Below are 7,345 nucleotides of genomic sequence, written 5' to 3' on the forward strand. Positions count from 1 at the left end.
GCTTCATTCCAATTCCTGTTCCCATTCCAATTCCTGTATGTTGACCACTTCCCTCCTGCATTCTTTTCCAGAACCATGGCCAAAACCATTCAGAACCAGCCAGCTGTTACATAATATTCACCATTTGTTTTATTTGTCATTACCCATCAGAACCATTGGAATGATACCCACTGGCCAAAGACCCTTGGGCTCATATTCAAAACCAAAAAACTCAAGAATGAAATAACTGGAAGACCACTGATCTGGGAGCTATTCCTAAGGGTAGGGAGCGCATCCTGTGGGACAAGGAAAGCAGCTGGGAAAAGGAATTACTCTACTCGGGCATGGATTCAGGCTGAGGCTCCAGGGTTAAGGAGCCCTTACAGAGTCAGTCAAATCCCTTTGGCTGTTCCCAACATTTCTCATGAGGCGTTTTGCACAAAGACTGTGGTCTTGGCAGGCCACTCACCCCTGAAGGGCTCAGAGTTACAGGATAATTTGGTAGCATGTGGTTACAATGTGCCACAACCCTCCTGGATAGCTGACACTTTCAAGAGCAATAAAAATACCTGGACAAAGGTTAGAAAGTTCAACAACATAACTCTAATCACTATCATAAAAAATAACCACTGTTAATCATACGTGTGACTTCTGGAAAGAGAAAAATTTTTGGCTATACAGTGATGTAAACTTAAAATCTGACCATCACCTCTATTTTAATTCAACTCAACAAATGCAAACAAATGTTTCTTTAGTGCTTATTATATACAAGGGCCTGTACTACGTGTCGTATGAAATAGGGAAAAATGGCAATGCTTTTTTTCTCCATCAAGAATCTTACAAGAGAGATGAATGAGTAATGAGTCATCTATATTACAAGGAAAAGGTTGGGCACAGTGGCCCATGCCTGTAATCCCAGCACTTTGGGAGGCTGAGGTGGGCGGATCATTTGAGGTCAGGAGCTTAAGACCAGCCTGGCAAACATGGTCAAACCCTGTGTCTACTAAAAGTGCAAAAATTAGCCGGGCATCGTGGCGTGCACTGGTAGTCCCAGCTACTCGGGAGGCTGAGGAGGATAATCACTTGAACCCAGGAGGCAGAGGTTGCAATGAGCCAAGATCACACCACTGCACTCCAGCCTGGGTGACACAGACAGACTCTGTCTCAAAAAAACAAAAACAAAAACAAAACAAAACAAAAAAAGAATGGGAGAGAAAGGAAGAGAGTTGTCTTACTCAGGGTTTCGGCCAGATGCTGACTCTGAAACAAAAGTTCAAGTGCAAGTAGTTGGGATGGGAAGAAGACATTGACAGGGGAGTGAGACAGGAAGGGAAGAGAGCCAATAAAGGAGTTATCAAGCCAGTTGCCGCTGTAGGTGTCTGAGCTTATTCCCACTAGGGAAATGCTGGGGGGTATTACTAAACACATGCTTCAGGGCTATCCCCCTCTAGTAGCAAAGTAGCTGAGGTATTTATCTACCATCTGCTAGACATTGGTTGAGGGCTGCTCCTGGCCTGTGTCAATTCCCCCATACTTTCAGCCTACAGCACTGGCAAATGTGATAAAGCTAAATGGCCAGAAAAAGCCCTCCGGCAAGAAAAAAAAGTACTGTCATGGCAGTTGGAAATCACAAACTGAAATAAGGATGAGGAGATATGGGAGAGGTATGAATCACATCTGTTACAACTGTAACTCGGCAGAAAGGTGAATACCTGAGGGACAACACAAAGAGCTCTTAAGTCTTGCTGCTATAGAGACTTTCCAGGTCAGGAGATTTTTTTAACTCGACCCCAGTGTAATGAATATTTATCATTCTTACTTGGCATCCCTACTATTTGAATGCCCTTCCTGTTTAGTGGGACGTTCCCACTTTAGAGGTGTGTGTCTCCTTAAGATAGAAACAAAAACCTCTTTTCCCAGCTTCCCTTGTAGCTGCAGAGCAGGCATGTGACCTAGGCTCTGCCAGTCAGATGTACCCATGCAAGACTTCCCTTAGAGGCTCATAACGTAGATGAAGTGCCAATCTGGTTAGTCCTGATGAGGGTAGTAGCAGAGATACCAAGCTCCCAATACAGCAGCAGGAAATGGTCTAGCACCTCCTAGTGTCAGAGGTGAAAACTGTGTTATTTGCGTCCAGGCAGCAGGGGTGCTATCTACACTAGACCAGTTCTGCAAAGCAGCCTTTAAGTTTAAGAAAACTTCTGTGAAATATCTAATATCCTTTATAAATTACCTATCTAATGAAACCGACTAGCATGTGTTTTTTGTTTGCAACAAGGAAGCTTGATACGATATTTAAAAAGAAAAAAACAGATTTGTATAAGCAGAGAATTTGGGGCAAGGAATTGCAAGGTCAGGAAACAGCACGAGGACAAGGTATGAATGTGTGAAGACCCAGAGTGTGTTGTTAGAAATATTTGCTGATTGGTGTGGCTGAGGAAGAAAGGAACTCAGAACTAAGTGCTGGATGGTTGGATGGTTCATTAGGGATCTTGGCAGAGAGCAGTATTGTGAAACTGAAACCATACTTTGAGAAACAGAGGCTTACGTCCAAACTGGACACTAACTGTGATGAGAAAGAGCAAAGTGGTCAGAGTGGATTTTGTGGCTTCACAGCAGGTGTGATTGTTAAACAAAGGTAATACAATAATCAGCTGGACGAGGCAAAAGGGGGAAGGTCAGAGTGGCACTGTGGAAAAGGATTGGGCTTCATTACGCTTCAGATCTCGGTTTGAATTCTGTGGCCACGTATTACCATGACATCTTGAATACTTCGTTTAATCTTCTTGATCCTCAGTTTTCTTATCTTTAAAAACATAACTAACAAAACCTATTGTCCTACCCTAATTACCTTAAGACATGTAATCCAACAGAGCAGGTTCATCGATCTTTGCAAAGATCACACAGCAGAAAGATGTCTCATTAAATGAGCAAAAAAGATAGATTTTTAAATAGGGTTTTGGGGAAGCGTAGAGTTAAGTAAAATTTATCTGAGTAATATTTTGATAAGTAAGTCAACATCAAGTCTGGACTGCAAAGAGAACCAAGGGTTCTATTTGCTAAGAAACTACAAAGTTAAGATGAATGTGAAATGCTGCATTCAAACATCTTATCTGCCAAACATCTGAGTTGGCAATAAGGGGCACTGCCATGTGTCAAAGTGACCTGGATCCTCCAGGCAAGAGTGAGATGTTTTATTCCTACTCCAAAAAAAAAAAAAAAGCTGGGCGCCGTGGCTGAGGTCTATAATCCCAGCACTTTGGGAAGCCAAGGCAGTGGATCACCCGAGATCAGGAGTTTGAGACCAGCCTGGCCAACACAGTGAAGCCCCATCTCTACTAAAAATACAAAATTAGCTGGGCGTGGTGGTGCATGCCTGTAATCCCAGCTACTTGGGAGGCTGAGACAGGATAACCTCTTGCACCGGGGAGGCAGGGGTTGCAGTGAGCCGAGATTGTGACATTGCACTCCAGCCTAGGCAAAAAATGTGAAACTCCATCTAAAAAAAAAAAAAAAAAAAAAAAAAACTTTAAACAAATTAAAGTTAACAGTTTAATTGAGCAAACAACAATCTGTGACTCGGGGAGCCCCAAGAACCAGAATAGGTCCTGAACTACTTTGGGGCCACCACATGATTCGATAACATTTACAGACATTTGATATGATAATGGCTTTGTAGTAGCATTTAAGACTCTGTAGATGATATATTTGAACAGTGAAACACACAAATAAGAAAAGAAATATTTGGTCAGAGTTATAGTATACTTAATCAAGAGACCAAGATTAACATCATAACATATATGCAGGCTAACATCATATAGAATCAATGTAACAATGTGTGTCATACAAAGTTTGTCATGAGTTTTGTCAGTATGTGAATGTTCACTTTCAGATATAATAAAGTATTCTAGCTGTAACTGAGTAAAACACTCCTTGTGTGCTTTACATGTTGAAATTCTACCAGCCAGTTAGGGTTTAATGTATATGTATTTTTCTGAGAATAAAATGTAACAATAATTAATGTGATTACATGAATGCATAAAACAATTCACCAAGCTATACACTGATTAATACACTTTATGCTTGCTGAATCTCAATCTAAGTTTTTTTAAAGAAAAAAAGAAAACATCTCTGAAGATAAATTTCTTGCCCAAGATTATACAGCATTTTATTGCAAGAAAATGCAACAAAAATTATTGCTTGATTAATTATTAAAGTGTACTTACTTTTTAAAGTACTTATCTTCTTAACTATTTGTGTACATGAAAGTAATAACATCAACTATCAAGAAATTTCCAAAATAAATAAATAAGGAAATTTGTAGGACATTCACATTTTAAGAAACAGTATGATAGGAACTTGGGTTCAAAGACAGTATGATAGCCTAAGTCTTTGAACCCAGGTTGTCCAACTCCACCTCCTGCATGGTCAATCCCTAAGTTATATTAAATGAACACAAAATATATAGCTGCCTATGAATAGTTTACATATAGTCAGCCTTTTGGAAAAGTTGACTTGCCAGTCTAATGGGTATAAGATGATAGCCCAAATTCATTAGAAAGGCTAAAAAACAAAATGAGATATTGCATTCAATGAAGAAAATCTGAAAAAGAAGCTTGACATTTCTCAAGGTTTTTATGATCCTCGAAAGAAGAGATAACTGAGAGGAAAGATGAGTGCCCTTAAATATTTGAATGTTCTCCAAATGTCAGATCAGAAAATACTACACCCCAGCCTGCAGCTGGTAGATCACAAAACACCACAGCTCCTGTGAGGACACATTCTCATGGTCAGGAAGAGGCAGTATCTTGATCTAGTGAATGCTGTTTTTACTGAATCTGAAGTTGAGGAAGTACACTTTCCCCTAGTGGTATTCTTTATAATCTACTGAAAAGATTAATAGAGTCATTCAAGGTTAATTAGATAGTTTCTGACTCTTACTCACTCTCCTACTAGGAAAGGCCACCAATGCCACACCCTAGGATTTAAGAATCCTGAAGCTGAACTCATCAGAGACTGGCCCCTACTCAGGGTCTCAGCAGTGATGGGATGAATAGAGCATGCTACCATTTGCTACACCCCATGAGACTCCTTATACTGACAGCTTTCAGAATGAAGGCTCCACTGCTCACAGCCTCTTCTCAGTGTCATTCACTATTCCATCACGTGGCATTGGAGCCATGGAAGTTCATTACACAAAAAGCTACCTAAACATAGGTCCTATTTTCTAGACTAGTGGCTGGCAGAGTCTCCGAGTGGTGTGTTGACTATTCTTTCATCCCTAGTATGGAGGAGACAGGGTAGCACGAGAGGAAAGGTTGGATCCTGAAGTTTCCCTTCTAGCAGGAGCTGCAGAGTGAGGTATCAGCTGTCCTTCACGAGGCAGAGTCTCAGACAGACACCAAAGAGTAAACACACTTCGCCTAAGAGGAAACTGCAGAGCAGGGAAAAGGTATAGTAGATTCTGGGTAAGAATGTTAATTGAGATCCACACATTTCTTATCATTTTAACCAGTAATATGAAGTTGCCAGATTGTATCTGACCTATTTGAGTTGTGTTGTTGATAATAATAATTTTGTTGCTCAATTTAATTGTTTTGATCAGTAATTAGAGAATTTGCTATCTTTTAAAATGGCTAAATTGGAAAAAAAAAATTTTAAACTTACAATACCAAGGTCTAGCAAAGATGTAGACAGAGGGAGACCCTCACACACTGCTGATGGAGGTGCAAAATGGTGCAGCCACTTTGGAACATACTTTGGTAGTTTCTTTCAAAGTTAAACATACACTTACTATATGATCCAGCAATGCATGCCTAGGTATTAACCTGAAAGAAATAAAAACATATGTGCACACAGAGACCTGTACAGGAAGGTTTACAGCACCTTTATTCATAATCATCCAAAACTGGAAACAACTCAAATGCCCATCAACCCGTAAATGGATACCTTTACAAAATGGAAAATATGGCAATATGGAATGGAATTGAATACATCAGCAATGAAAGGAAATGATCAGTTGATACTTGCAATGACATGAATGACTCTCAAAAGGATTGTGCTAAGCACAAGATGTCAGACACAAAATACCACAGCATATACTGTATGAATTCCATTTACATGACATTCTGGAAAAGACAAAACCATAGAGAGAGAAGTCAGATAAAAGTTTGCCAGGACTTGGGAGCTAGGGAGTGAGGGTATGGATAGACTATAAAGGGGCACAGAAGAGCTTTCTGGGTTGGTGGAAATATTCCATAGCTTGACTGTGGCCCTGGTTACGTAATAGTATACATTTTGTCAAAACATGTAAAACTGAACACCTAAAAAGTGTGACTTTTGCTATTTGTAAATTATGCCTCAAAAAACTGACTTTAATAAAAAGAATTGTTAATGTTGTTATTTGCAAATTTTATGTGGGTCATACCTGATAAAAGCCTGCTCACTTTCCTTTTTAGTCATTTTTAAATATTTAAGCAGACTGCTTCTTTGAAGATTTACTGTTTTTCCCTTACAGTTTTTTCTCTTTTCTGAACTCTGCTTTTGTATTTTCAATTTGTCACAATTGCAAATTGTACTCATTTCATTCCCAGTGATCTAAAGCAGCAGTCGCCAACCTTTTTGGCACCAGGGACTAGTTTCGTGGAAGACAATTTTTCCAGGGGACAGGGAGGGGGATGGTTTTGGGATGAAACTGTTCCACCTCAGATCATCGGGCATTAGATTCTCATAAAGAGCACACAACCTAGATCCCTCGCATGTGCAGTTCACAATAGTGGTTGTGCTCCTATGAGAATCTAATGCCTCCACTGATCTGACAGTAGGTGGGGCACAGGTGGTAATGCCTGCTTGCCTGCCACTCACCTCCTGCTGTGCAGCCTGGTTCCTAACAGGTCACATACCAGTACTGGTCCAGGGTCGAGGGTTGGGGACTCCTGATCTAAAGGATTAAAAATAAAGCAAATAATATTCAAAGTTTACAAATTTAAACAGACCTTCATCAAAATCTGTAAATTAAAATAAATGCAAAAATTGGAAAAGTAAAAATGATTTTTCATAAGTTTTTGAAAGATGTTATTTTCTTCTGAAGCAGTCAAAATTATTTAAAATAAAAAGTACAGGCCAGGTGCGGTGGCTCAAGCCTGTAATTCCAGCACTTTGGGAGGCCGAGATGGGTGGATCACGAGGTCAGGAGATCGAGACCATCCTGGCTAACACAGTGAAACCCCGTCTCTACTAAAAATATACAAAAAACTAGCCCAGCATGGTGGCTGTAGTCCCAGCTACTTGGGAGGCTGAGGCAGGAGAATGGCGTAAACCCGGGAGGCCGAGCTTGCAGTGGGCTGAGATCTGGCCACTGCACTCC

This window comes from Papio anubis, chromosome 5 (genome assembly GCF_008728515.1).
Source record: "Papio anubis isolate 15944 chromosome 5, Panubis1.0, whole genome shotgun sequence".
In the NCBI taxonomy this organism is placed as follows: Eukaryota; Metazoa; Chordata; class Mammalia; order Primates; family Cercopithecidae; genus Papio; species Papio anubis.